Source organism: Schistocerca gregaria, chromosome 3 (assembly GCF_023897955.1).
Source record: "Schistocerca gregaria isolate iqSchGreg1 chromosome 3, iqSchGreg1.2, whole genome shotgun sequence".
In the NCBI taxonomy this organism is placed as follows: domain Eukaryota; kingdom Metazoa; phylum Arthropoda; class Insecta; order Orthoptera; family Acrididae; genus Schistocerca; species Schistocerca gregaria.
The window spans coordinates 786,286,561-786,311,313 of record NC_064922.1 but is presented as its reverse complement, the minus strand read 5'-3'; the positions used below and the strand labels follow the sequence as shown (position 1 = coordinate 786,311,313).

The 24,753-nt window shown below is 49.1% G+C and overlaps 44 non-coding genes across 44 annotated transcripts; all 44 read left to right on the top strand.

The window, feature by feature from the left end:
* Positions 1 to 11: 11 nt before the first annotated feature.
* Positions 12 to 93, top strand: Trnas-uga (transfer RNA serine (anticodon UGA)). The gene has a single exon. It is a non-coding gene; the product is annotated as a tRNA-Ser (tRNA).
* A 582-nt stretch (positions 94 to 675) lies between these two features.
* On the top strand, positions 676 to 748 carry Trnaf-gaa (transfer RNA phenylalanine (anticodon GAA)). The gene has a single exon. It is a non-coding gene; the product is annotated as a tRNA-Phe (tRNA).
* Positions 749 to 1,283: 535 nt separating this feature from the next.
* On the top strand, positions 1,284 to 1,356 carry Trnak-uuu (transfer RNA lysine (anticodon UUU)). Its single transcript has one exon. It is a non-coding gene; the product is annotated as a tRNA-Lys (tRNA).
* Positions 1,357 to 1,493: 137 nt separating this feature from the next.
* Positions 1,494 to 1,575, top strand: Trnas-cga (transfer RNA serine (anticodon CGA)). The gene has a single exon. It is a non-coding gene; the product is annotated as a tRNA-Ser (tRNA).
* Positions 1,576 to 2,283: 708 nt separating this feature from the next.
* On the top strand, positions 2,284 to 2,365 carry Trnas-uga (transfer RNA serine (anticodon UGA)). Its single transcript has one exon. It is a non-coding gene; the product is annotated as a tRNA-Ser (tRNA).
* A 582-nt stretch (positions 2,366 to 2,947) lies between these two features.
* Positions 2,948 to 3,020, top strand: Trnaf-gaa (transfer RNA phenylalanine (anticodon GAA)). Its single transcript has one exon. It is a non-coding gene; the product is annotated as a tRNA-Phe (tRNA).
* Positions 3,021 to 3,555: 535 nt separating this feature from the next.
* Positions 3,556 to 3,628, top strand: Trnak-uuu (transfer RNA lysine (anticodon UUU)). The gene has a single exon. It is a non-coding gene; the product is annotated as a tRNA-Lys (tRNA).
* A 137-nt stretch (positions 3,629 to 3,765) lies between these two features.
* Trnas-cga (transfer RNA serine (anticodon CGA)) lies at positions 3,766 to 3,847 on the top strand. The gene has a single exon. It is a non-coding gene; the product is annotated as a tRNA-Ser (tRNA).
* A 708-nt stretch (positions 3,848 to 4,555) lies between these two features.
* Positions 4,556 to 4,637, top strand: Trnas-uga (transfer RNA serine (anticodon UGA)). Its single transcript has one exon. It is a non-coding gene; the product is annotated as a tRNA-Ser (tRNA).
* Positions 4,638 to 5,219: 582 nt separating this feature from the next.
* On the top strand, positions 5,220 to 5,292 carry Trnaf-gaa (transfer RNA phenylalanine (anticodon GAA)). The gene has a single exon. It is a non-coding gene; the product is annotated as a tRNA-Phe (tRNA).
* Positions 5,293 to 5,827: 535 nt separating this feature from the next.
* Trnak-uuu (transfer RNA lysine (anticodon UUU)) lies at positions 5,828 to 5,900 on the top strand. The gene has a single exon. It is a non-coding gene; the product is annotated as a tRNA-Lys (tRNA).
* A 137-nt stretch (positions 5,901 to 6,037) lies between these two features.
* Trnas-uga (transfer RNA serine (anticodon UGA)) lies at positions 6,038 to 6,119 on the top strand. Its single transcript has one exon. It is a non-coding gene; the product is annotated as a tRNA-Ser (tRNA).
* A 708-nt stretch (positions 6,120 to 6,827) lies between these two features.
* Positions 6,828 to 6,909, top strand: Trnas-uga (transfer RNA serine (anticodon UGA)). Its single transcript has one exon. It is a non-coding gene; the product is annotated as a tRNA-Ser (tRNA).
* A 582-nt stretch (positions 6,910 to 7,491) lies between these two features.
* Positions 7,492 to 7,564, top strand: Trnaf-gaa (transfer RNA phenylalanine (anticodon GAA)). Its single transcript has one exon. It is a non-coding gene; the product is annotated as a tRNA-Phe (tRNA).
* A 535-nt stretch (positions 7,565 to 8,099) lies between these two features.
* On the top strand, positions 8,100 to 8,172 carry Trnak-uuu (transfer RNA lysine (anticodon UUU)). Its single transcript has one exon. It is a non-coding gene; the product is annotated as a tRNA-Lys (tRNA).
* Positions 8,173 to 8,309: 137 nt separating this feature from the next.
* Positions 8,310 to 8,391, top strand: Trnas-cga (transfer RNA serine (anticodon CGA)). The gene has a single exon. It is a non-coding gene; the product is annotated as a tRNA-Ser (tRNA).
* Positions 8,392 to 9,099: 708 nt separating this feature from the next.
* On the top strand, positions 9,100 to 9,181 carry Trnas-uga (transfer RNA serine (anticodon UGA)). The gene has a single exon. It is a non-coding gene; the product is annotated as a tRNA-Ser (tRNA).
* A 582-nt stretch (positions 9,182 to 9,763) lies between these two features.
* Positions 9,764 to 9,836, top strand: Trnaf-gaa (transfer RNA phenylalanine (anticodon GAA)). The gene has a single exon. It is a non-coding gene; the product is annotated as a tRNA-Phe (tRNA).
* A 535-nt stretch (positions 9,837 to 10,371) lies between these two features.
* Positions 10,372 to 10,444, top strand: Trnak-uuu (transfer RNA lysine (anticodon UUU)). The gene has a single exon. It is a non-coding gene; the product is annotated as a tRNA-Lys (tRNA).
* Positions 10,445 to 10,581: 137 nt separating this feature from the next.
* Positions 10,582 to 10,663, top strand: Trnas-cga (transfer RNA serine (anticodon CGA)). The gene has a single exon. It is a non-coding gene; the product is annotated as a tRNA-Ser (tRNA).
* A 708-nt stretch (positions 10,664 to 11,371) lies between these two features.
* Positions 11,372 to 11,453, top strand: Trnas-uga (transfer RNA serine (anticodon UGA)). Its single transcript has one exon. It is a non-coding gene; the product is annotated as a tRNA-Ser (tRNA).
* Positions 11,454 to 12,035: 582 nt separating this feature from the next.
* Positions 12,036 to 12,108, top strand: Trnaf-gaa (transfer RNA phenylalanine (anticodon GAA)). Its single transcript has one exon. It is a non-coding gene; the product is annotated as a tRNA-Phe (tRNA).
* Positions 12,109 to 12,643: 535 nt separating this feature from the next.
* Positions 12,644 to 12,716, top strand: Trnak-uuu (transfer RNA lysine (anticodon UUU)). The gene has a single exon. It is a non-coding gene; the product is annotated as a tRNA-Lys (tRNA).
* Positions 12,717 to 12,853: 137 nt separating this feature from the next.
* Trnas-cga (transfer RNA serine (anticodon CGA)) lies at positions 12,854 to 12,935 on the top strand. Its single transcript has one exon. It is a non-coding gene; the product is annotated as a tRNA-Ser (tRNA).
* Positions 12,936 to 13,643: 708 nt separating this feature from the next.
* Trnas-uga (transfer RNA serine (anticodon UGA)) lies at positions 13,644 to 13,725 on the top strand. The gene has a single exon. It is a non-coding gene; the product is annotated as a tRNA-Ser (tRNA).
* A 582-nt stretch (positions 13,726 to 14,307) lies between these two features.
* On the top strand, positions 14,308 to 14,380 carry Trnaf-gaa (transfer RNA phenylalanine (anticodon GAA)). The gene has a single exon. It is a non-coding gene; the product is annotated as a tRNA-Phe (tRNA).
* A 535-nt stretch (positions 14,381 to 14,915) lies between these two features.
* Trnak-uuu (transfer RNA lysine (anticodon UUU)) lies at positions 14,916 to 14,988 on the top strand. The gene has a single exon. It is a non-coding gene; the product is annotated as a tRNA-Lys (tRNA).
* Positions 14,989 to 15,125: 137 nt separating this feature from the next.
* Positions 15,126 to 15,207, top strand: Trnas-cga (transfer RNA serine (anticodon CGA)). The gene has a single exon. It is a non-coding gene; the product is annotated as a tRNA-Ser (tRNA).
* Positions 15,208 to 15,915: 708 nt separating this feature from the next.
* Trnas-uga (transfer RNA serine (anticodon UGA)) lies at positions 15,916 to 15,997 on the top strand. The gene has a single exon. It is a non-coding gene; the product is annotated as a tRNA-Ser (tRNA).
* Positions 15,998 to 16,579: 582 nt separating this feature from the next.
* Positions 16,580 to 16,652, top strand: Trnaf-gaa (transfer RNA phenylalanine (anticodon GAA)). Its single transcript has one exon. It is a non-coding gene; the product is annotated as a tRNA-Phe (tRNA).
* A 535-nt stretch (positions 16,653 to 17,187) lies between these two features.
* On the top strand, positions 17,188 to 17,260 carry Trnak-uuu (transfer RNA lysine (anticodon UUU)). The gene has a single exon. It is a non-coding gene; the product is annotated as a tRNA-Lys (tRNA).
* Positions 17,261 to 17,397: 137 nt separating this feature from the next.
* On the top strand, positions 17,398 to 17,479 carry Trnas-cga (transfer RNA serine (anticodon CGA)). Its single transcript has one exon. It is a non-coding gene; the product is annotated as a tRNA-Ser (tRNA).
* Positions 17,480 to 18,176: 697 nt separating this feature from the next.
* Trnas-uga (transfer RNA serine (anticodon UGA)) lies at positions 18,177 to 18,258 on the top strand. Its single transcript has one exon. It is a non-coding gene; the product is annotated as a tRNA-Ser (tRNA).
* Positions 18,259 to 18,840: 582 nt separating this feature from the next.
* Positions 18,841 to 18,913, top strand: Trnaf-gaa (transfer RNA phenylalanine (anticodon GAA)). The gene has a single exon. It is a non-coding gene; the product is annotated as a tRNA-Phe (tRNA).
* Positions 18,914 to 19,448: 535 nt separating this feature from the next.
* Trnak-uuu (transfer RNA lysine (anticodon UUU)) lies at positions 19,449 to 19,521 on the top strand. Its single transcript has one exon. It is a non-coding gene; the product is annotated as a tRNA-Lys (tRNA).
* A 137-nt stretch (positions 19,522 to 19,658) lies between these two features.
* Trnas-cga (transfer RNA serine (anticodon CGA)) lies at positions 19,659 to 19,740 on the top strand. Its single transcript has one exon. It is a non-coding gene; the product is annotated as a tRNA-Ser (tRNA).
* A 708-nt stretch (positions 19,741 to 20,448) lies between these two features.
* Trnas-uga (transfer RNA serine (anticodon UGA)) lies at positions 20,449 to 20,530 on the top strand. The gene has a single exon. It is a non-coding gene; the product is annotated as a tRNA-Ser (tRNA).
* Positions 20,531 to 21,112: 582 nt separating this feature from the next.
* On the top strand, positions 21,113 to 21,185 carry Trnaf-gaa (transfer RNA phenylalanine (anticodon GAA)). Its single transcript has one exon. It is a non-coding gene; the product is annotated as a tRNA-Phe (tRNA).
* Positions 21,186 to 21,720: 535 nt separating this feature from the next.
* On the top strand, positions 21,721 to 21,793 carry Trnak-uuu (transfer RNA lysine (anticodon UUU)). The gene has a single exon. It is a non-coding gene; the product is annotated as a tRNA-Lys (tRNA).
* Positions 21,794 to 21,930: 137 nt separating this feature from the next.
* Trnas-cga (transfer RNA serine (anticodon CGA)) lies at positions 21,931 to 22,012 on the top strand. Its single transcript has one exon. It is a non-coding gene; the product is annotated as a tRNA-Ser (tRNA).
* Positions 22,013 to 22,720: 708 nt separating this feature from the next.
* Positions 22,721 to 22,802, top strand: Trnas-uga (transfer RNA serine (anticodon UGA)). Its single transcript has one exon. It is a non-coding gene; the product is annotated as a tRNA-Ser (tRNA).
* A 582-nt stretch (positions 22,803 to 23,384) lies between these two features.
* On the top strand, positions 23,385 to 23,457 carry Trnaf-gaa (transfer RNA phenylalanine (anticodon GAA)). The gene has a single exon. It is a non-coding gene; the product is annotated as a tRNA-Phe (tRNA).
* A 535-nt stretch (positions 23,458 to 23,992) lies between these two features.
* On the top strand, positions 23,993 to 24,065 carry Trnak-uuu (transfer RNA lysine (anticodon UUU)). The gene has a single exon. It is a non-coding gene; the product is annotated as a tRNA-Lys (tRNA).
* Positions 24,066 to 24,202: 137 nt separating this feature from the next.
* On the top strand, positions 24,203 to 24,284 carry Trnas-cga (transfer RNA serine (anticodon CGA)). The gene has a single exon. It is a non-coding gene; the product is annotated as a tRNA-Ser (tRNA).
* The last annotated feature ends 469 nt before the right edge of the window (positions 24,285 to 24,753 follow it).

Here is a 24,753-nt window from a genome sequence, read left to right as displayed (position 1 = left end):
TACTGCTACCGACAGTCGTGGCCGAGTGGTTAAGGCGTCTGACTTGAAATCAGATTCCCTCTGGGAGCGTAGGTTCGAGTCCTGCCGACTGCGGAAATTTTCTAGCTCTCAAGAGATGGACGTTCAGCTGCATCCTAGCAGTTGCGTCACTACTAAACACGTGGGTCGCCGGCAATGTGCAGTGTTATTGGCTGCAGCGCTACAGTCGCACCCAGAAGCCACAGCTCATCGCCACGTCACACTGCCGTCCACCAGGTGTCAGTGCAAGTGTCGCCTCTCTGGGCAGTGCAGATGGGTCCATTTTAGCTTGCAGACAATTACGTGTAGCAATTTATGAGCTAACGCAAGTCAAATGTTTTAGCGTGTGTATCTGTTAGATACTGCCTCTCACATGGTAGAGAGGCTCACTCCTTCTTGTGTCTCGTTCTCTGCACACGAGTTGCACGTGGCATCGATATAGCAAAGGTTTTCTAGAGCCAGCGAAGTCAATATTACATGAATCGAGTCGACATGTTTGCTTCTTACGATGATGGAATCAGAAGAAATGTGTGTGGTACTTCACTGCATCTGCTGCTCGCCTTTCAGCGTCCCTATGTCTTATCAGACGAAGATGACTGAAATTGGCGGCGATTCAGAGGTTAACGAAGACGCGCAAATCTGCGGACTTACGTGTGAGCCGAAATGGCTCAGTTGGGAGAGCGTTACACTGAAGATCTAAAGGTCCCTGGTTTGATCCCGGGTTTCGGCAAGCGTATGTTTTGAAGCTGATGCCAATGGAATTGCTCCGAGTCTGTGATGATGTAAGTACAGCCGAGAACAAAAATGACTCTATCCTGTAACTGTTCAGGTTGTCTAGTGCTTGCCGTAAGAGGAACACAGTAGGCAACTCCCTGAGAAGTAAGAAAATACGAAAAGTCCTACCAACTGCGTTCCTTTTTTGTGTCAGGAGGTGAAGAACGTCTCCAACGGAACCGTGAAATGAGCGAAAACGTGGGAAGCATTGCATTCGAAGTGCTTGTGAAATTTCCAATTACTCAGTGAGTGTCGACAAAACACGTAAATCCTCTACTCCAACGTATGAGACCTAACGACTGCTGCAGTTTGTTTTTGCATCGTGTGTCAGCATTCTTCGATAGTCTGCTACGAGCTTAGCGCGACACGTTTGTAGACAGCATTCAGGCGACGTTTAATTAGTAACAGCTCCATGCAGCGATAGCACAGCTGTGAAGGACATGAGTCAATGTACAGCTGTGCATCGTGGGATGTTCTCTACTGTCGTGTGAGCCCGGATAGCTCAGTCGGTAGAGCATTAGGCTTTTAACCTAAGGGTCCAGGGTTCAAGTCCCTGTTCGGGCGGAAATTTTAATACTTTGGTAGCGATTCCTCTGGTAGCGGTGGAAACACTACGGAAAAGAATGCAGCTACGCCGTTTTCTGATGCCACAGAGCTTTAAACCGTAGAAGTTGCATGTGTCGGAGAACCTCGACCTACGGGCAGTCGTGGCCGAGTGGTTAAGGCGTCTGACTCGAAATCAGATTCCCTCTTGGAGCGTAGGTTCGAATCCTACCGGCTGCGTGCGATTTTGCGTAAAGAGGAGCAAATATTTTCACACACGTGAACGCGGTTGCAAACCGATGGCGCCATCTTCAACAAGACGAAAATTTCCGTTTAACAATACTGAGTGTCGCGACGGCCGCTGCTTTCTGTGGCTACCGGTTCTCCTCTCACTGACGCTGGGACTGCAGAAAGCCGTCGCAGGCCCACGAGTGCGCTCCTGTCATTTTCTCGCGTCGACGCCGAGTTCGTGAGTACACAGACGTGCTTGGAAGCGTTGGACAGAGCCAACATTCATTTCTCTCTTTTTCAAGAATCGCAATTCAGTCATTCGAGTGCGGCAAAAGCAATGGTGCAGCGTTTCTTTTCTTAAGATCTCGCAGCTACTTGCAAGTATGTCGACCACTTAAGACGACAGAAAACTAGCGTCAGCGGTGCGTCAGTGGGAAGTCGGTGAAGTCGCCATTGGAGCCACAAGCCAGTAATTACGTCATACGAATGACTCGCACGCCACGCAGCTGTACGATAGCTCAGTCGGTAGAGCGTTTGATTTTCAACCAAAGGGTGTTGGGATCAAGGCAATGTCTAGGCGAAAATTAATACACTTTCGTAACGGCTAATGTGCTGGCAATGGAAACACTACAGAAAAGAGTGAGGCCACGCCGCTTTCTGCCATTGGATTGCTTCTAAAGGTGCACTTTCACTTGTCTGAAGACGCTACTGCTACCGACAGTCGTGGCCGAGTGGTTAAGGCGTCTGACTTGAAATCAGATTCCCTCTGGGAGCGTAGGTTCGAGTCCTGCCGACTGCGGAAATTTTCTAGCTCTCAAAAGATGGACGTTCAGCTGCATCCTAGCAGTTGCGTCACTACTAAACACGTGGGTCGCCGGCAATGTGCAGTGTTATTGGCTGCAGCGCTACAGTCGCACCCAGAAGCCACAGCTCATCGCCACGTCACACTGCCGTCCACCAGGTGTCAGTGCAAGTGTCGCCTCTCTGGGCAGTGCAGATGTGTCCATTTTAGCTTGCAGACAATTACGTGTAGCAATTTATGAGCTAACGCAAGTCAAATGTTTTAGCGTGTGTATCTGTTAGATACTGCCTCTCACATGGTAGAGAGGCTCACTCCTTCTTGTGTCTCGTTCTCTGCACACGAGTTGCACGTGGCATCGATATAGCAAAGGTTTTCTAGAGCCAGCGAAGTCAATATTACATGAATCGAGTCGACATGTTTGCTTCTTACGATGATGGAATCAGAAGAAATGTGTGTGGTACTTCACTGCATCTGCTGCTCGCCTTTCAGCGTCCCTATGTCTTATCAGACGAAGATGACTGAAATTGGCGGCGATTCAGAGGTTAACGAAGACGCGCAAATCTGCGGACTTACGTGTGAGCCGAAATGGCTCAGTTGGGAGAGCGTTACACTGAAGATCTAAAGGTCCCTGGTTTGATCCCGGGTTTCGGCAAGCGTATGTTTTGAAGCTGATGCCAATGGAATTGCTCCGAGTCTGTGATGATGTAAGTACAGCCGAGAACAAAAATGACTCTATCCTGTAACTGTTCAGGTTGTCTAGTGCTTGCCGTAAGAGGAACACAGTAGGCAACTCCCTGAGAAGTAAGAAAATACGAAAAGTCCTACCAACTGCGTTCCTTTTTTGTGTCAGGAGGTGAAGAACGTCTCCAACGGAACCGTGAAATGAGCGAAAACGTGGGAAGCATTGCATTCGAAGTGCTTGTGAAATTTCCAATTACTCAGTGAGTGTCGACAAAACACGTAAATCCTCTACTCCAACGTATGAGACCTAACGACTGCTGCAGTTTGTTTTTGCATCGTGTGTCAGCATTCTTCGATAGTCTGCTACGAGCTTAGCGCGACACGTTTGTAGACAGCATTCAGGCGACGTTTAATTAGTAACAGCTCCATGCAGCGATAGCACAGCTGTGAAGGACATGAGTCAATGTACAGCTGTGCATCGTGGGATGTTCTCTACTGTCGTGTGAGCCCGGATAGCTCAGTCGGTAGAGCATTAGGCTTTTAACCTAAGGGTCCAGGGTTCAAGTCCCTGTTCGGGCGGAAATTTTAATACTTTGGTAGCGATTCCTCTGGTAGCGGTGGAAACACTACGGAAAAGAATGCAGCTACGCCGTTTTCTGATGCCACAGAGCTTTAAACCGTAGAAGTTGCATGTGTCGGAGAACCTCGACCTACGGGCAGTCGTGGCCGAGTGGTTAAGGCGTCTGACTCGAAATCAGATTCCCTCTTGGAGCGTAGGTTCGAATCCTACCGGCTGCGTGCGATTTTGCGTAAAGAGGAGCAAATATTTTCACACACGTGAACGCGGTTGCAAACCGATGGCGCCATCTTCAACAAGACGAAAATTTCCGTTTAACAATACTGAGTGTCGCGACGGCCGCTGCTTTCTGTGGCTACCGGTTCTCCTCTCACTGACGCTGGGACTGCAGAAAGCCGTCGCAGGCCCACGAGTGCGCTCCTGTCATTTTCTCGCGTCGACGCCGAGTTCGTGAGTACACAGACGTGCTTGGAAGCGTTGGACAGAGCCAACATTCATTTCTCTCTTTTTCAAGAATCGCAATTCAGTCATTCGAGTGCGGCAAAAGCAATGGTGCAGCGTTTCTTTTCTTAAGATCTCGCAGCTACTTGCAAGTATGTCGACCACTTAAGACGACAGAAAACTAGCGTCAGCGGTGCGTCAGTGGGAAGTCGGTGAAGTCGCCATTGGAGCCACAAGCCAGTAATTACGTCATACGAATGACTCGCACGCCACGCAGCTGTACGATAGCTCAGTCGGTAGAGCGTTTGATTTTCAACCAAAGGGTGTTGGGATCAAGGCAATGTCTAGGCGAAAATTAATACACTTTCGTAACGGCTAATGTGCTGGCAATGGAAACACTACAGAAAAGAGTGAGGCCACGCCGCTTTCTGCCATTGGATTGCTTCTAAAGGTGCACTTTCACTTGTCGGAAGACGCTACTGCTACCGACAGTCGTGGCCGAGTGGTTAAGGCGTCTGACTTGAAATCAGATTCCCTCTGGGAGCGTAGGTTCGAGTCCTGCCGACTGCGGAAATTTTCTAGCTCTCAAGAGATGGACGTTCAGCTGCATCCTAGCAGTTGCGTCACTACTAAACACGTGGGTCGCCGGCAATGTGCAGTGTTATTGGCTGCAGCGCTACAGTCGCACCCAGAAGCCACAGCTCATCGCCACGTCACACTGCCGTCCACCAGGTGTCAGTGCAAGTGTCGCCTCTCTGGGCAGTGCAGATGGGTCCATTTTAGCTTGCAGACAATTACGTGTAGCAATTTATGAGCTAACGCAAGTCAAATGTTTTAGCGTGTGTATCTGTTAGATACTGCCTCTCACATGGTAGAGAGGCTCACTCCTTCTTGTGTCTCGTTCTCTGCACACGAGTTGCACGTGGCATCGATATAGCAAAGGTTTTCTAGAGCCAGCGAAGTCAATATTACATGAATCGAGTCGACATGTTTGCTTCTTACGATGATGGAATCAGAAGAAATGTGTGTGGTACTTCACTGCATCTGCTGCTCGCCTTTCAGCGTCCCTATGTCTTATCAGACGAAGATGACTGAAATTGGCGGCGATTCAGAGGTTAACGAAGACGCGCAAATCTGCGGACTTACGTGTGAGCCGAAATGGCTCAGTTGGGAGAGCGTTACACTGAAGATCTAAAGGTCCCTGGTTTGATCCCGGGTTTCGGCAAGCGTATGTTTTGAAGCTGATGCCAATGGAATTGCTCCGAGTCTGTGATGATGTAAGTACAGCCGAGAACAAAAATGACTCTATCCTGTAACTGTTCAGGTTGTCTAGTGCTTGCCGTAAGAGGAACACAGTAGGCAACTCCCTGAGAAGTAAGAAAATACGAAAAGTCCTACCAACTGCGTTCCTTTTTTGTGTCAGGAGGTGAAGAACGTCTCCAACGGAACCGTGAAATGAGCGAAAACGTGGGAAGCATTGCATTCGAAGTGCTTGTGAAATTTCCAATTACTCAGTGAGTGTCGACAAAACACGTAAATCCTCTACTCCAACGTATGAGACCTAACGACTGCTGCAGTTTGTTTTTGCATCGTGTGTCAGCATTCTTCGATAGTCTGCTACGAGCTTAGCGCGACACGTTTGTAGACAGCATTCAGGCGACGTTTAATTAGTAACAGCTCCATGCAGCGATAGCACAGCTGTGAAGGACATGAGTCAATGTACAGCTGTGCATCGTGGGATGTTCTCTACTGTCGTGTGAGCCCGGATAGCTCAGTCGGTAGAGCATTAGGCTTTTAACCTAAGGGTCCAGGGTTCAAGTCCCTGTTCGGGCGGAAATTTTAATACTTTGGTAGCGATTCCTCTGGTAGCGGTGGAAACACTACGGAAAAGAATGCAGCTACGCCGTTTTCTGATGCCACAGAGCTTTAAACCGTAGAAGTTGCATGTGTCGGAGAACCTCGATCTACGGGCAGTCGTGGCCGAGTGGTTAAGGCGTCTGACTTGAAATCAGATTCCCTCTTGGAGCGTAGGTTCGAATCCTACCGGCTGCGTGCGATTTTGCGTAAAGAGGAGCAAATATTTTCACACACGTGAACGCGGTTGCAAACCGATGGCGCCATCTTCAACAAGACGAAAATTTCCGTTTAACAATACTGAGTGTCGCGACGGCCGCTGCTTTCTGTGGCTACCGGTTCTCCTCTCACTGACGCTGGGACTGCAGAAAGCCGTCGCAGGCCCACGAGTGCGCTCCTGTCATTTTCTCGCGTCGACGCCGAGTTCGTGAGTACACAGACGTGCTTGGAAGCGTTGGACAGAGCCAACATTCATTTCTCTCTTTTTCAAGAATCGCAATTCAGTCATTCGAGTGCGGCAAAAGCAATGGTGCAGCGTTTCTTTTCTTAAGATCTCGCAGCTACTTGCAAGTATGTCGACCACTTAAGACGACAGAAAACTAGCGTCAGCGGTGCGTCAGTGGGAAGTCGGTGAAGTCGCCATTGGAGCCACAAGCCAGTAATTACGTCATACGAATGACTCGCACGCCACGCAGCTGTACGATAGCTCAGTCGGTAGAGCGTTTGATTTTCAACCAAAGGGTGTTGGGATCAAGGCAATGTCTAGGCGAAAATTAATACACTTTCGTAACGGCTAATGTGCTGGCAATGGAAACACTACAGAAAAGAGTGAGGCCACGCCGCTTTCTGCCATTGGATTGCTTCTAAAGGTGCACTTTCACTTGTCGGAAGACGCTACTGCTACCGACAGTCGTGGCCGAGTGGTTAAGGCGTCTGACTTGAAATCAGATTCCCTCTGGGAGCGTAGGTTCGAGTCCTGCCGACTGCGGAAATTTTCTAGCTCTCAAAAGATGGACGTTCAGCTGCATCCTAGCAGTTGCGTCACTACTAAACACGTGGGTCGCCGGCAATGTGCAGTGTTATTGGCTGCAGCGCTACAGTCGCACCCAGAAGCCACAGCTCATCGCCACGTCACACTGCCGTCCACCAGGTGTCAGTGCAAGTGTCGCCTCTCTGGGCAGTGCAGATGTGTCCATTTTAGCTTGCAGACAATTACGTGTAGCAATTTATGAGCTAACGCAAGTCATATGTTTTAGCGTGTGTATCTGTTAGATACTGCCTCTCACATGGTAGAGAGGCTCACTCCTTCTTGTGTCTCGTTCTCTGCACACGAGTTGCACGTGGCATCGATATAGCAAAGGTTTTCTAGAGCCAGCGAAGTCAATATTACATGAATCGAGTCGACATGTTTGCTTCTTACGATGATGGAATCAGAAGAAATGTGTGTGGTACTTCACTGCATCTGCTGCTCGCCTTTCAGCGTCCCTATGTCTTATCAGACGAAGATGACTGAAATTGGCGGCGATTCAGAGGTTAACGAAGACGCGCAAATCTGCGGACTTACGTGTGAGCCGAAATGGCTCAGTTGGGAGAGCGTTACACTGAAGATCTAAAGGTCCCTGGTTTGATCCCGGGTTTCGGCAAGCGTATGTTTTGAAGCTGATGCCAATGGAATTGCTCCGAGTCTGTGATGATGTAAGTACAGCCGAGAACAAAAATGACTCTATCCTGTAACTGTTCAGGTTGTCTAGTGCTTGCCGTAAGAGGAACACAGTAGGCAACTCCCTGAGAAGTAAGAAAATACGAAAAGTCCTACCAACTGCGTTCCTTTTTTGTGTCAGGAGGTGAAGAACGTCTCCAACGGAACCGTGAAATGAGCGAAAACGTGGGAAGCATTGCATTCGAAGTGCTTGTGAAATTTCCAATTACTCAGTGAGTGTCGACAAAACACGTAAATCCTCTACTCCAACGTATGAGACCTAACGACTGCTGCAGTTTGTTTTTGCATCGTGTGTCAGCATTCTTCGATAGTCTGCTACGAGCTTAGCGCGACACGTTTGTAGACAGCATTCAGGCGACGTTTAATTAGTAACAGCTCCATGCAGCGATAGCACAGCTGTGAAGGACATGAGTCAATGTACAGCTGTGCATCGTGGGATGTTCTCTACTGTCGTGTGAGCCCGGATAGCTCAGTCGGTAGAGCATTAGGCTTTTAACCTAAGGGTCCAGGGTTCAAGTCCCTGTTCGGGCGGAAATTTTAATACTTTGGTAGCGATTCCTCTGGTAGCGGTGGAAACACTACGGAAAAGAATGCAGCTACGCCGTTTTCTGATGCCACAGAGCTTTAAACCGTAGAAGTTGCATGTGTCGGAGAACCTCGACCTACGGGCAGTCGTGGCCGAGTGGTTAAGGCATCTGACTCGAAATCAGATTCCCTCTTGGAGCGTAGGTTCGAATCCTACCGGCTGCGTGCGATTTTGCGTAAAGAGGAGCAAATATTTTCACACACGTGAACGCGGTTGCAAACCGATGGCGCCATCTTCAACAAGACGAAAATTTCCGTTTAACAATACTGAGTGTCGCGACGGCCGCTGCTTTCTGTGGCTACCGGTTCTCCTCTCACTGACGCTGGGACTGCAGAAAGCCGTCGCAGGCCCACGAGTGCGCTCCTGTCATTTTCTCGCGTCGACGCCGAGTTCGTGAGTACACAGACGTGCTTGGAAGCGTTGGACAGAGCCAACATTCATTTCTCTCTTTTTCAAGAATCGCAATTCAGTCATTCGAGTGCGGCAAAAGCAATGGTGCAGCGTTTCTTTTCTTAAGATCTCGCAGCTACTTGCAAGTATGTCGACCACTTAAGACGACAGAAAACTAGCGTCAGCGGTGCGTCAGTGGGAAGTCGGTGAAGTCGCCATTGGAGCCACAAGCCAGTAATTACGTCATACGAATGACTCGCACGCCACGCAGCTGTACGATAGCTCAGTCGGTAGAGCGTTTGATTTTCAACCAAAGGGTGTTGGGATCAAGGCAATGTCTAGGCGAAAATTAATACACTTTCGTAACGGCTAATGTGCTGGCAATGGAAACACTACAGAAAAGAGTGAGGCCACGCCGCTTTCTGCCATTGGATTGCTTCTAAAGGTGCACTTTCACTTGTCGGAAGACGCTACTGCTACCGACAGTCGTGGCCGAGTGGTTAAGGCGTCTGACTTGAAATCAGATTCCCTCTGGGAGCGTAGGTTCGAGTCCTGCCGACTGCGGAAATTTTCTAGCTCTCAAAAGATGGACGTTCAGCTGCATCCTAGCAGTTGCGTCACTACTAAACACGTGGGTCGCCGGCAATGTGCAGTGTTATTGGCTGCAGCGCTACAGTCGCACCCAGAAGCCACAGCTCATCGCCACGTCACACTGCCGTCCACCAGGTGTCAGTGCAAGTGTCGCCTCTCTGGGCAGTGCAGATGTGTCCATTTTAGCTTGCAGACAATTACGTGTAGCAATTTATGAGCTAACGCAAGTCATATGTTTTAGCGTGTGTATCTGTTAGATACTGCCTCTCACATGGTAGAGAGGCTCACTCCTTCTTGTGTCTCGTTCTCTGCACACGAGTTGCACGTGGCATCGATATAGCAAAGGTTTTCTAGAGCCAGCGAAGTCAATATTACATGAATCGAGTCGACATGTTTGCTTCTTACGATGATGGAATCAGAAGAAATGTGTGTGGTACTTCACTGCATCTGCTGCTCGCCTTTCAGCGTCCCTATGTCTTATCAGACGAAGATGACTGAAATTGGCGGCGATTCAGAGGTTAACGAAGACGCGCAAATCTGCGGACTTACGTGTGAGCCGAAATGGCTCAGTTGGGAGAGCGTTACACTGAAGATCTAAAGGTCCCTGGTTTGATCCCGGGTTTCGGCAAGCGTATGTTTTGAAGCTGATGCCAATGGAATTGCTCCGAGTCTGTGATGATGTAAGTACAGCCGAGAACAAAAATGACTCTATCCTGTAACTGTTCAGGTTGTCTAGTGCTTGCCGTAAGAGGAACACAGTAGGCAACTCCCTGAGAAGTAAGAAAATACGAAAAGTCCTACCAACTGCGTTCCTTTTTTGTGTCAGGAGGTGAAGAACGTCTCCAACGGAACCGTGAAATGAGCGAAAACGTGGGAAGCATTGCATTCGAAGTGCTTGTGAAATTTCCAATTACTCAGTGAGTGTCGACAAAACACGTAAATCCTCTACTCCAACGTATGAGACCTAACGACTGCTGCAGTTTGTTTTTGCATCGTGTGTCAGCATTCTTCGATAGTCTGCTACGAGCTTAGCGCGACACGTTTGTAGACAGCATTCAGGCGACGTTTAATTAGTAACAGCTCCATGCAGCGATAGCACAGCTGTGAAGGACATGAGTCAATGTACAGCTGTGCATCGTGGGATGTTCTCTACTGTCGTGTGAGCCCGGATAGCTCAGTCGGTAGAGCATTAGGCTTTTAACCTAAGGGTCCAGGGTTCAAGTCCCTGTTCGGGCGGAAATTTTAATACTTTGGTAGCGATTCCTCTGGTAGCGGTGGAAACACTACGGAAAAGAATGCAGCTACGCCGTTTTCTGATGCCACAGAGCTTTAAACCGTAGAAGTTGCATGTGTCGGAGAACCTCGACCTACGGGCAGTCGTGGCCGAGTGGTTAAGGCGTCTGACTCGAAATCAGATTCCCTCTTGGAGCGTAGGTTCGAATCCTACCGGCTGCGTGCGATTTTGCGTAAAGAGGAGCAAATATTTTCACACACGTGAACGCGGTTGCAAACCGATGGCGCCATCTTCAACAAGACGAAAATTTCCGTTTAACAATACTGAGTGTCGCGACGGCCGCTGCTTTCTGTGGCTACCGGTTCTCCTCTCACTGACGCTGGGACTGCAGAAAGCCGTCGCAGGCCCACGAGTGCGCTCCTGTCATTTTCTCGCGTCGACGCCGAGTTCGTGAGTACACAGACGTGCTTGGAAGCGTTGGACAGAGCCAACATTCATTTCTCTCTTTTTCAAGAATCGCAATTCAGTCATTCGAGTGCGGCAAAAGCAATGGTGCAGCGTTTCTTTTCTTAAGATCTCGCAGCTACTTGCAAGTATGTCGACCACTTAAGACGACAGAAAACTAGCGTCAGCGGTGCGTCAGTGGGAAGTCGGTGAAGTCGCCATTGGAGCCACAAGCCAGTAATTACGTCATACGAATGACTCGCACGCCACGCAGCTGTACGATAGCTCAGTCGGTAGAGCGTTTGATTTTCAACCAAAGGGTGTTGGGATCAAGGCAATGTCTAGGCGAAAATTAATACACTTTCGTAACGGCTAATGTGCTGGCAATGGAAACACTACAGAAAAGAGTGAGGCCACGCCGCTTTCTGCCATTGGATTGCTTCTAAAGGTGCACTTTCACTTGTCGGAAGACGCTACTGCTACCGACAGTCGTGGCCGAGTGGTTAAGGCGTCTGACTTGAAATCAGATTCCCTCTGGGAGCGTAGGTTCGAGTCCTGCCGACTGCGGAAATTTTCTAGCTCTCAAAAGATGGACGTTCAGCTGCATCCTAGCAGTTGCGTCACTACTAAACACGTGGGTCGCCGGCAATGTGCAGTGTTATTGGCTGCAGCGCTACAGTCGCACCCAGAAGCCACAGCTCATCGCCACGTCACACTGCCGTCCACCAGGTGTCAGTGCAAGTGTCGCCTCTCTGGGCAGTGCAGATGTGTCCATTTTAGCTTGCAGACAATTACGTGTAGCAATTTATGAGCTAACGCAAGTCAAATGTTTTAGCGTGTGTATCTGTTAGATACTGCCTCTCACATGGTAGAGAGGCTCACTCCTTCTTGTGTCTCGTTCTCTGCACACGAGTTGCACGTGGCATCGATATAGCAAAGGTTTTCTAGAGCCAGCGAAGTCAATATTACATGAATCGAGTCGACATGTTTGCTTCTTACGATGATGGAATCAGAAGAAATGTGTGTGGTACTTCACTGCATCTGCTGCTCGCCTTTCAGCGTCCCTATGTCTTATCAGACGAAGATGACTGAAATTGGCGGCGATTCAGAGGTTAACGAAGACGCGCAAATCTGCGGACTTACGTGTGAGCCGAAATGGCTCAGTTGGGAGAGCGTTTCACTGAAGATCTAAAGGTCCCTGGTTTGATCCCGGGTTTCGGCAAGCGTATGTTTTGAAGCTGATGCCAATGGAATTGCTCCGAGTCTGTGATGATGTAAGTACAGCCGAGAACAAAAATGACTCTATCCTGTAACTGTTCAGGTTGTCTAGTGCTTGCCGTAAGAGGAACACAGTAGGCAACTCCCTGAGAAGTAAGAAAATACGAAAAGTCCTACCAACTGCGTTCCTTTTTTGTGTCAGGAGGTGAAGAACGTCTCCAACGGAACCGTGAAATGAGCGAAAACGTGGGAAGCATTGCATTCGAAGTGCTTGTGAAATTTCCAATTACTCAGTGAGTGTCGACAAAACACGTAAATCCTCTACTCCAACGTATGAGACCTAACGACTGCTGCAGTTTGTTTTTGCATCGTGTGTCAGCATTCTTCGATAGTCTGCTACGAGCTTAGCGCGACACGTTTGTAGACAGCATTCAGGCGACGTTTAATTAGTAACAGCTCCATGCAGCGATAGCACAGCTGTGAAGGACATGAGTCAATGTACAGCTGTGCATCGTGGGATGTTCTCTACTGTCGTGTGAGCCCGGATAGCTCAGTCGGTAGAGCATTAGGCTTTTAACCTAAGGGTCCAGGGTTCAAGTCCCTGTTCGGGCGGAAATTTTAATACTTTGGTAGCGATTCCTCTGGTAGCGGTGGAAACACTACGGAAAAGAATGCAGCTACGCCGTTTTCTGATGCCACAGAGCTTTAAACCGTAGAAGTTGCATGTGTCGGAGAACCTCGACCTACGGGCAGTCGTGGCCGAGTGGTTAAGGCGTCTGACTCGAAATCAGATTCCCTCTTGGAGCGTAGGTTCGAATCCTACCGGCTGCGTGCGATTTTGCGTAAAGAGGAGCAAATATTTTCACACACGTGAACGCGGTTGCAAACCGATGGCGCCATCTTCAACAAGACGAAAATTTCCGTTTAACAATACTGAGTGTCGCGACGGCCGCTGCTTTCTGTGGCTACCGGTTCTCCTCTCACTGACGCTGGGACTGCAGAAAGCCGTCGCAGGCCCACGAGTGCGCTCCTGTCATTTTCTCGCGTCGACGCCGAGTTCGTGAGTACACAGACGTGCTTGGAAGCGTTGGACAGAGCCAACATTCATTTCTCTCTTTTTCAAGAATCGCAATTCAGTCATTCGAGTGCGGCAAAAGCAATGGTGCAGCGTTTCTTTTCTTAAGATCTCGCAGCTACTTGCAAGTATGTCGACCACTTAAGACGACAGAAAACTAGCGTCAGCGGTGCGTCAGTGGGAAGTCGGTGAAGTCGCCATTGGAGCCACAAGCCAGTAATTACGTCATACGAATGACTCGCACGCCACGCAGCTGTACGATAGCTCAGTCGGTAGAGCGTTTGATTTTCAACCAAAGGGTGTTGGGATCAAGGCAATGTCTAGGCGAAAATTAATACACTTTCGTAACGGCTAATGTGCTGGCAATGGAAACACTACAGAAAAGAGTGAGGCCACGCCGCTTTCTGCCATTGGATTGCTTCTAAAGGTGCACTTTCACTTGTCGGAAGACGCTACTGCTACCGACAGTCGTGGCCGAGTGGTTAAGGCGTCTGACTTGAAATCAGATTCCCTCTGGGAGCGTAGGTTCGAGTCCTGCCGACTGCGGAAATTTTCTAGCTCTCAAGAGATGGACGTTCAGCTGCATCCTAGCAGTTGCGTCACTACTAAACACGTGGGTCGCCGGCAATGTGCAGTGTTATTGGCTGCAGCGCTACAGTCGCACCCAGAAGCCACAGCTCATCGCCACGTCACACTGCCGTCCACCAGGTGTCAGTGCAAGTGTCGCCTCTCTGGGCAGTGCAGATGTGTCCATTTTAGCTTGCAGACAATTACGTGTAGCAATTTATGAGCTAACGCAAGTCAAATGTTTTAGCGTGTGTATCTGTTAGATACTGCCTCTCACATGGTAGAGAGGCTCACTCCTTCTTGTGTCTCGTTCTCTGCACACGAGTTGCACGTGGCATCGATATAGCAAAGGTTTTCTAGAGCCAGCGAAGTCAATATTACATGAATCGAGTCGACATGTTTGCTTCTTACGATGATGGAATCAGAAGAAATGTGTGTGGTACTTCACTGCATCTGCTGCTCGCCTTTCAGCGTCCCTATGTCTTATCAGACGAAGATGACTGAAATTGGCGGCGATTCAGAGGTTAACGAAGACGCGCAAATCTGCGGACTTACGTGTGAGCCGAAATGGCTCAGTTGGGAGAGCGTTACACTGAAGATCTAAAGGTCCCTGGTTTGATCCCGGGTTTCGGCAAGCGTATGTTTTGAAGCTGATGCCAATGGAATTGCTCCGAGTCTGTGATGATGTAAGTACAGCCGAGAACAAAAATGACTCTATCCTGTAACTGTTCAGGTTGTCTAGTGCTTGCCGTAAGAGGAACACAGTAGGCAACTCCCTGAGAAGTAAGAAAATACGAAAAGTCCTACCAACTGCGTTCCTTTTTTGTGTCAGGAGGTGAAGAACGTCTCCAACGGAACCGTGAAATGAGCGAAAACGTGGGAAGCATTGCATTCGAAGTGCTTGTGAAATTTCCAATTACTCAGTGAGTGTCGACAAAACACGTAAATCCTCTACTCCAACGTATGAGACCTAACGACTGCTGCAGTTTGTTTTTGCATCGTGTGTCAGCATTCTTCGATAGTCTGCTACGAGCTTAGCGCGACACGTTTGTAGACAGCATTCAGGCGACGTTTAATTAGTAACAGCTCCATGCAGCGATAGCACAGCTGTGAAGGACATGAGTCAATGTACAGCTGTGCATCGTGGGATGTTCTCTACTGTCGTGTGAGCCCGGATAGCTCAGTCGGTAGAGCATTAGGCTTTTAACCTAAGGGTCCAGGGTTCAAGTCCCTGTTCGGGCGGAAATTTTAATACTTTGGTAGCGATTCCTCTGGTAGCGGTGGAAACACTACGGAAAAGAATGCAGCTACGCCGTTTTCTGATGCCACAGAGCTTTAAACCGTAGAAGTTGCATGTGTCGGAGAACCTCGACCTACGGGCAGTCGTGGCCGAGTGGTTAAGGCGTCTGACTCGAAATCAGATTCCCTCTTGGAGCGTAGGTTCGAATCCTACCGGCTGCGTGCGATTTTGCGTAAAGAGGAGCAAATATTTTCACACACGTGAACGCGGTTGCAAACCGATGGCGCCATCTTCAACAAGACGAAAATTTCCGTTTAACAATACTGAGTGTCGCGACGGCCGCTGCTTTCTGTGGCTACCGGTTCTCCTCTCACTGACGCTGGGACTGCAGAAAGCCGTCGCAGGCCCACGAGTGCGCTCCTGTCATTTTCTCGCGTCGACGCCGAGTTCGTGAGTACACAGACGTGCTTGGAAGCGTTGGACAGAGCCAACATTCATTTCTCTCTTTTTCAAGAATCGCAATTCAGTCATTCGAGTGCGGCAAAAGCAATGGTGCAGCGTTTCTTTTCTTAAGATCTCGCAGCTACTTGCAAGTATGTCGACCACTTAAGACGACAGAAAACTAGCGTCAGCGGTGCGTCAGTGGGAAGTCGGTGAAGTCGCCATTGGAGCCACAAGCCAGTAATTACGTCATACGAATGACTCGCACGCCACGCAGCTGTACGATAGCTCAGTCGGTAGAGCGTTTGATTTTCAACCAAAGGGTGTTGGGATCAAGGCAATGTCTAGGCGAAAATTAATACACTTTCGTAACGGCTAATGTGCTGGCAATGGAAACACTACAGAAAAGAGTGAGGCCACGCCGCTTTCTGCCATTGGATTGCTTCTAAAGGTGCACTTTCACTTGTCGGAAGACGCTACTGCTACCGACAGTCGTGGCCGAGTGGTTAAGGCGTCTGACTTGAAATCAGATTCCCTCTGGGAGCGTAGGTTCGAGTCCTGCCGACTGCGGAAATTTTCTAGCTCTCAAGAGATGGACGTTCAGCTGCATCCTAGCAGTTGCGTCACTACTAAACACGTGGGTCGCCGGCAATGTGCAGTGTTATTGGCTGCAGCGCTACAGTCGCACCCAGAAGCCACAGCTCATCGCCACGTCACACTGCCGTCCACCAGGTGTCAGTGCAAGTGTCGCCTCTCTGGGCAGTGCAGATGTGTCCATTTTAGCTTGCAGACAATTACGTGTAGCAATTTATGAGCTAACGCAAGTCAAATGTTTTAGCGTGTGTATCTGTTAGATACTGCCTCTCACATGGTAGAGAGGCTCACTCCTTCTTGTGTCTCGTTCTCTGCACACGAGTTGCACGTGGCATCGATATAGCAAAGGTTTTCTAGAGCCAGCGAAGTCAATATTACATGAATCGAGTCGACATGTTTGCTTCTTACGATGATGGAATCAGAAGAAATGTGTGTGGTACTTCACTGCATCTGCTGCTCGCCTTTCAGCGTCCCTATGTCTTATCAGACGAAGATGACTGAAATTGGCGGCGATTCAGAGGTTAACGAAGACGCGCAAATCTGCGGACTTACGTGTGAGCCGAAATGGCTCAGTTGGGAGAGCGTTACACTGAAGATCTAAAGGTCCCTGGTTTGATCCCGGGTTTCGGCAAGCGTATGTTTTGAAGCTGATGCCAATGGAATTGCTCCGAGTCTGTGATGATGTAAGTACAGCCGAGAACAAAAATGACTCTATCCTGTAACTGTTCAGGTTGTCTAGTGCTTGCCGTAAGAGGAACACAGTAGGCAACTCCCTGAGAAGTAAGAAAATACGAAAAGTCCTACCAACTGCGTTCCTTTTTTGTGTCAGGAGGTGAAGAACGTCTCCAACGGAACCGTGAAATGAGCGAAAACGTGGGAAGCATTGCATTCGAAGTGCTTGTGAAATTTCCAATTACTCAGTGAGTGTCGACAAAACACGTAAATCCTCTACTCCAACGTATGAGACCTAACGACTGCTGCAGTTTGTTTTTGCATCGTGTGTCAGCATTCTTCGATAGTCTGCTACGAGCTTAGCGCGACACGTTTGTAGACAGCATTCAGGCGACGTTTAATTAGTAACAGCTCCATGCAGCGATAGCACAGCTGTGAAGGACATGAGTCAATGTACAGCTGTGCATCGTGGGATGTTCTCTACTGTCGTGTGAGCCCGGATAGCTCAGTCGGTAGAGCATTAGGCTTTTAACCTAAGGGTCCAGGGTTCAAGTCCCTGTTCGGGCGGAAATTTTAATACTTTGGTAGCGATTCCTCTGGTAGCGGTGGAAACACTACGGAAAAGAATGCAGCTACGCCGTTTTCTGATGCCACAGAGCTTTAAACCGTAGAAGTTGCATGTGTCGGAGAACCTCGACCTACGGGCAGTCGTGGCCGAGTGGTTAAGGCGTCTGACTCGAAATCAGATTCCCTCTTGGAGCGTAGGTTCGAATCCTACCGGCTGCGTGCGATTTTGCGTAAAGAGGAGCAAATATTTTCACACACGTGAACGCGGTTGCAAACCGATGGCGCCATCTTCAACAAGACGAAAATTTCCGTTTAACAATACTGAGTGTCGCGACGGCCGCTGCTTTCTGTGGCTACCGGTTCTCCTCTCACTGACGCTGGGACTGCAGAAAGCCGTCGCAGGCCCACGAGTGCGCTCCTGTCATTTTCTCGCGTCGACGCCGAGTTCGTGAGTACACAGACGTGCTTGGAAGCGTTGGACAGAGCCAACATTCATTTCTCTCTTTTTCAAGAATCGCAATTCAGTCATTCGAGTGCGGCAAAAGCAATGGTGCAGCGTTTCTTTTCTTAAGATCTCGCAGCTACTTGCAAGTATGTCGACCACTTAAGACGACAGAAAACTAGCGTCAGCGGGAAGTCGGTGAAGTCGCCATTGGAGCCACAAGCCAGTAATTACGTCATACGAATGACTCGCACGCCACGCAGCTGTACGATAGCTCAGTCGGTAGAGCGTTTGATTTTCAACCAAAGGGTGTTGGGATCAAGGCAATGTCTAGGCGAAAATTAATACACTTTCGTAACGGCTAATGTGCTGGCAATGGAAACACTACAGAAAAGAGTGAGGCCACGCCGCTTTCTGCCATTGGATTGCTTCTAAAGGTGCACTTTCACTTGTCGGAAGACGCTACTGCTACCGACAGTCGTGGCCGAGTGGTTAAGGCGTCTGACTTGAAATCAGATTCCCTCTGGGAGCGTAGGTTCGAGTCCTGCCGACTGCGGAAATTTTCTAGCTCTCAAGAGATGGACGTTCAGCTGCATCCTAGCAGTTGCGTCACTACTAAACACGTGGGTCGCCGGCAATGTGCAGTGTTATTGGCTGCAGCGCTACAGTCGCACCCAGAAGCCACAGCTCATCGCCACGTCACACTGCCGTCCACCAGGTGTCAGTGCAAGTGTCGCCTCTCTGGGCAGTGCAGATGTGTCCATTTTAGCTTGCAGACAATTACGTGTAGCAATTTATGAGCTAACGCAAGTCAAATGTTTTAGCGTGTGTATCTGTTAGATACTGCCTCTCACATGGTAGAGAGGCTCACTCCTTCTTGTGTCTCGTTCTCTGCACACGAGTTGCACGTGGCATCGATATAGCAAAGGTTTTCTAGAGCCAGCGAAGTCAATATTACATGAATCGAGTCGACATGTTTGCTTCTTACGATGATGGAATCAGAAGAAATGTGTGTGGTACTTCACTGCATCTGCTGCTCGCCTTTCAGCGTCCCTATGTCTTATCAGACGAAGATGACTGAAATTGGCGGCGATTCAGAGGTTAACGAAGACGCGCAAATCTGCGGACTTACGTGTGAGCCGAAATGGCTCAGTTGGGAGAGCGTTACACTGAAGATCTAAAGGTCCCTGGTTTGATCCCGGGTTTCGGCAAGCGTATGTTTTGAAGCTGATGCCAATGGAATTGCTCCGAGTCTGTGATGATGTAAGTACAGCCGAGAACAAAAATGACTCTATCCTGTAACTGTTCAGGTTGTCTAGTGCTTGCCGTAAGAGGAACACAGTAGGCAACTCCCTGAGAAGTAAGAAAATACGAGAAGTCCTACCAACTGCGTTCCTTTTTTGTGTCAGGAGGTGAAGAACGTCTCCAACGGAACCGTGAAATGAGCGAAAACGTGGGAAGCATTGCATTCGAAATGCTTGTGAAATTTCCAATTACTCAGTGAGTGTCGACAAAACACGTAAATCCTCTACTCCAACGTATGAGACCTAACGACTGCTGCAGTTTGTTTTTGCATCGTGTGTCAGCATTCTTCGATAGTCTGCTACGAGCTTAGCGCGACACGTTTGTAGACAGCATTCAGGCGACGTTTAATTAGTAACAGCTCCATGCAGCGATAGCACAGCTGTGAAGGACATGAGTCAATGTACAGCTGTGCATCGTGGGATGTTCTCTACTGTCGTGTGAGCCCGGATAGCTCAGTCGGTAGAGCATTAGGCTTTTAACCTAAGGGTCCAGGGTTCAAGTCCCTGTTCGGGCGGAAATTTTAATACTTTGGTAGCGATTCCTCTGGTAGCGGTGGAAACACTACGGAAAAGAATGCAGCTACGCCGTTTTCTGATGCCACAGAGCTTTAAACCGTAGAAGTTGCATGTGTCGGAGAACCTCGACCTACGGGCAGTCGTGGCCGAGTGGTTAAGGCGTCTGACTCGAAATCAGATTCCCTCTTGGAGCGTAGGTTCGAATCCTACCGGCTGCGTGCGATTTTGCGTAAAGAGGAGCAAATATTTTCACACACGTGAACGCGGTTGCAAACCGATGGCGCCATCTTCAACAAGACGAAAATTTCCGTTTAACAATACTGAGTGTCGCGACGGCCGCTGCTTTCTGTGGCTACCGGTTCTCCTCTCACTGACGCTGGGACTGCAGAAAGCCGTCGCAGGCCCACGAGTGCGCTCCTGTCATTTTCTCGCGTCGACGCCGAGTTCGTGAGTACACAGACGTGCTTGGAAGCGTTGGACAGAGCCAACATTCATTTCTCTCTTTTTCAAGAATCGCAATTCAGTCATTCGAGTGCGGCAAAAGCAATGGTGCAGCGTTTCTTTTCTTAAGATCTCGCAGCTACTTGCAAGTATGTCGACCACTTAAGACGACAGAAAACTAGCGTCAGCGGTGCGTCAGTGGGAAGTCGGTGAAGTCGCCATTGGAGCCACAAGCCAGTAATTACGTCATACGAATGACTCGCACGCCACGCAGCTGTACGATAGCTCAGTCGGTAGAGCGTTTGATTTTCAACCAAAGGGTGTTGGGATCAAGGCAATGTCTAGGCGAAAATTAATACACTTTCGTAACGGCTAATGTGCTGGCAATGGAAACACTACAGAAAAGAGTGAGGCCACGCCGCTTTCTGCCATTGGATTGCTTCTAAAGGTGCACTTTCACTTGTCGGAAGACGCTACTGCTACCGACAGTCGTGGCCGAGTGGTTAAGGCGTCTGACTTGAAATCAGATTCCCTCTGGGAGCGTAGGTTCGAGTCCTGCCGACTGCGGAAATTTTCTAGCTCTCAAGAGATGGACGTTCAGCTGCATCCTAGCAGTTGCGTCACTACTAAACACGTGGGTCGCCGGCAATGTGCAGTGTTATTGGCTGCAGCGCTACAGTCGCACCCAGAAGCCACAGCTCATCGCCACGTCACACTGCCGTCCACCAGGTGTCAGTGCAAGTGTCGCCTCTCTGGGCAGTGCAGATGTGTCCATTTTAGCTTGCAGACAATTACGTGTAGCAATTTATGAGCTAACGCAAGTCAAATGTTTTAGCGTGTGTATCTGTTAGATACTGCCTCTCACATGGTAGAGAGGCTCACTCCTTCTTGTGTCTCGTTCTCTGCACACGAGTTGCACGTGGCATCGATATAGCAAAGGTTTTCTAGAGCCAGCGAAGTCAATATTACATGAATCGAGTCGACATGTTTGCTTCTTACGATGATGGAATCAGAAGAAATGTGTGTGGTACTTCACTGCATCTGCTGCTCGCCTTTCAGCGTCCCTATGTCTTATCAGACGAAGATGACTGAAATTGGCGGCGATTCAGAGGTTAACGAAGACGCGCAAATCTGCGGACTTACGTGTGAGCCGAAATGGCTCAGTTGGGAGAGCGTTACACTGAAGATCTAAAGGTCCCTGGTTTGATCCCGGGTTTCGGCAAGCGTATGTTTTGAAGCTGATGCCAATGGAATTGCTCCGAGTCTGTGATGATGTAAGTACAGCCGAGAACAAAAATGACTCTATCCTGTAACTGTTCAGGTTGTCTAGTGCTTGCCGTAAGAGGAACACAGTAGGCAACTCCCTGAGAAGTAAGAAAATACGAGAAGTCCTACCAACTGCGTTCCTTTTTTGTGTCAGGAGGTGAAGAACGTCTCCAACGGAACCGTGAAATGAGCGAAAACGTGGGAAGCATTGCATTCGAAATGCTTGTGAAATTTCCAATTACTCAGTGAGTGTCGACAAAACACGTAAATCCTCTACTCCAACGTATGAGACCTAACGACTGCTGCAGTTTGTTTTTGCATCGTGTGTCAGCATTCTTCGATAGTCTGCTACGAGCTTAGCGCGACACGTTTGTAGACAGCATTCAGGCGACGTTTAATTAGTAACAGCTCCATGCAGCGATAGCACAGCTGTGAAGGACATGAGTCAATGTACAGCTGTGCATCGTGGGATGTTCTCTACTGTCGTGTGAGCCCGGATAGCTCAGTCGGTAGAGCATTAGGCTTTTAACCTAAGGGTCCAGGGTTCAAGTCCCTGTTCGGGCGGAAATTTTAATACTTTGGTAGCGATTCCTCTGGTAGCGGTGGAAACACTACGGAAAAGAATGCAGCTACGCCGTTTTCTGATGCCACAGAGCTTTAAACCGTAGAAGTTGCATGTGTCGGAGAACCTCGACCTACGGGCAGTCGTGGCCGAGTGGTTAAGGCGTCTGACTCGAAATCAGATTCCCTCTTGGAGCGTAGGTTCGAATCCTACCGGCTGCGTGCGATTTTGCGTAAAGAGGAGCAAATATTTTCACACACGTGAACGCGGTTGCAAACCGATGGCGCCATCTTCAACAAGACGAAAATTTCCGTTTAACAATACTGAGTGTCGCGACGGCCGCTGCTTTCTGTGGCTACCGGTTCTCCTCTCACTGACGCTGGGACTGCAGAAAGCCGTCGCAGGCCCACGAGTGCGCTCCTGTCATTTTCTCGCGTCGACGCCGAGTTCGTGAGTACACAGACGTGCTTGGAAGCGTTGGACAGAGCCAACATTCATTTCTCTCTTTTTCAAGAATCGCAATTCAGTCATTCGAGTGCGGCAAAAGCAATGGTGCAGCGTTTCTTTTCTTAAGATCTCGCAGCTACTTGCAAGTATGTCGACCACTTAAGACGACAGAAAACTAGCGTCAGCGGTGCGTCAGTGGGAAGTCGGTGAAGTCGCCATTGGAGCCACAAGCCAGTAATTACGTCATACGAATGACTCGCACGCCACGCAGCTGTACGATAGCTCAGTCGGTAGAGCGTTTGATTTTCAACCAAAGGGTGTTGGGATCAAGGCAATGTCTAGGCGAAAATTAATACACTTTCGTAACGGCTAATGTGCTGGCAATGGAAACACTACAGAAAAGAGTGAGGCCACGCCGCTTTCTGCCATTGGATTGCTTCTAAAGGTGCACTTTCACTTGTCGGAAGACGCTACTGCTACCGACAGTCGTGGCCGAGTGGTTAAGGCGTCTGACTTGAAATCAGATTCCCTCTGGGAGCGTAGGTTCGAGTCCTGCCGACTGCGGAAATTTTCTAGCTCTCAAAAGATGGACGTTCAGCTGCATCCTAGCAGTTGCGTCACTACTAAACACGTGGGTCGCCGGCAATGTGCAGTGTTATTGGCTGCAGCGCTACAGTCGCACCCAGAAGCCACAGCTCATCGCCACGTCACACTGCCGTCCACCAGGTGTCAGTGCAAGTGTCGCCTCTCTGGGCAGTGCAGATGTGTCCATTTTAGCTTGCAGACAATTACGTGTAGCAATTTATGAGCTAACGCAAGTCAAATGTTTTAGCGTGTGTATCTGTTAGATACTGCCTCTCACATGGTAGAGAGGCTCACTCCTTCTTGTGTCTCGTTCTCTGCACACGAGTTGCACGTGGCATCGATATAGCAAAGGTTTTCTAGAGCCAGCGAAGTCAATATTACATGAATCGAGTCGACATGTTTGCTTCTTACGATGATGGAATCAGAAGAAATGTGTGTGGTACTTCACTGCATCTGCTGCTCGCCTTTCAGCGTCCCTATGTCTTATCAGACGAAGATGACTGAAATTGGCGGCGATTCAGAGGTTAACGAAGACGCGCAAATCTGCGGACTTACGTGTGAGCCGAAATGGCTCAGTTGGGAGAGCGTTACACTGAAGATCTAAAGGTCCCTGGTTTGATCCCGGGTTTCGGCAAGCGTATGTTTTGAAGCTGATGCCAATGGAATTGCTCCGAGTCTGTGATGATGTAAGTACAGCCGAGAACAAAAATGACGCTATCCTGTAACTGTTCAGGTTGTCTAGTGCTTGCCGTAAGAGGAACACAGTAGGCAACTCCCTGAGAAGTAAGAAAATACGAAAAGTCCTACCAACTGCGTTCCTTTTTTGTGTCAGGAGGTGAAGAACGTCTCCAACGGAACCGTGAAATGAGCGAAAACGTGGGAAGCATTGCATTCGAAATGCTTGTGAAATTTCCAATTACTCAGTGAGTGTCGACAAAACACGTAAATCCTCTACTCCAACGTATGAGACCTAACGACTGCTGCAGTTTGTTTTTGCATCGTGTGTCAGCATTCTTCGATAGTCTGCTACGAGCTTAGCGCGACACGTTTGTAGACAGCATTCAGGCGACGTTTAATTAGTAACAGCTCCATGCAGCGATAGCACAGCTGTGAAGGACATGAGTCAATGTACAGCTGTGCATCGTGGGATGTTCTCTACTGTCGTGTGAGCCCGGATAGCTCAGTCGGTAGAGCATTAGGCTTTTAACCTAAGGGTCCAGGGTTCAAGTCCCTGTTCGGGCGGAAATTTTAATACTTTGGTAGCGATTCCTCTGGTAGCGGTGGAACCACTACGGAAAAGAATGCAGCTACGCCGTTTTCTGATGCCACAGAGCTTTAAACCGTAGAAGTTGCATGTGTCGGAGAACCTCGACCTACGGGCAGTCGTGGCCGAGTGGTTAAGGCGTCTGACTCGAAATCAGATTCCATCTTGGAGCGTAGGTTCGAATCCTACCGGCTGCGTGCGATTTTGCGTAAAGAGGAGCAAATATTTTCACACACGTGAACGCGGTTGCAAACCGATGGCGCCATCTTCAACAAGACGAAAATTTCCGTTTAACAATACTGAGTGTCGCGACGGCCGCTGCTTTCTGTGGCTACCGGTTCTCCTCTCACTGACGCTGGGACTGCAGAAAGCCGTCGCAGGCCCACGAGTGCGCTCCTGTCATTTTCTCGCGTCGACGCCGAGTTCGTGAGTACACAGACGTGCTTGGAAGCGTTGGACAGAGCCAACATTCATTTCTCTCTTTTTCAAGAATCGCAATTCAGTCATTCGAGTGCGGCAAAAGCAATGGTGCAGCGTTTCTTTTCTTAAGATCTCGCAGCTACTTGCAAGTATGTCGACCACTTAAGACGACAGAAAACTAGCGTCAGCGGTGCGTCAGTGGGAAGTCGGTGAAGTCGCCATTGGAGCCACAAGCCAGTAATTACG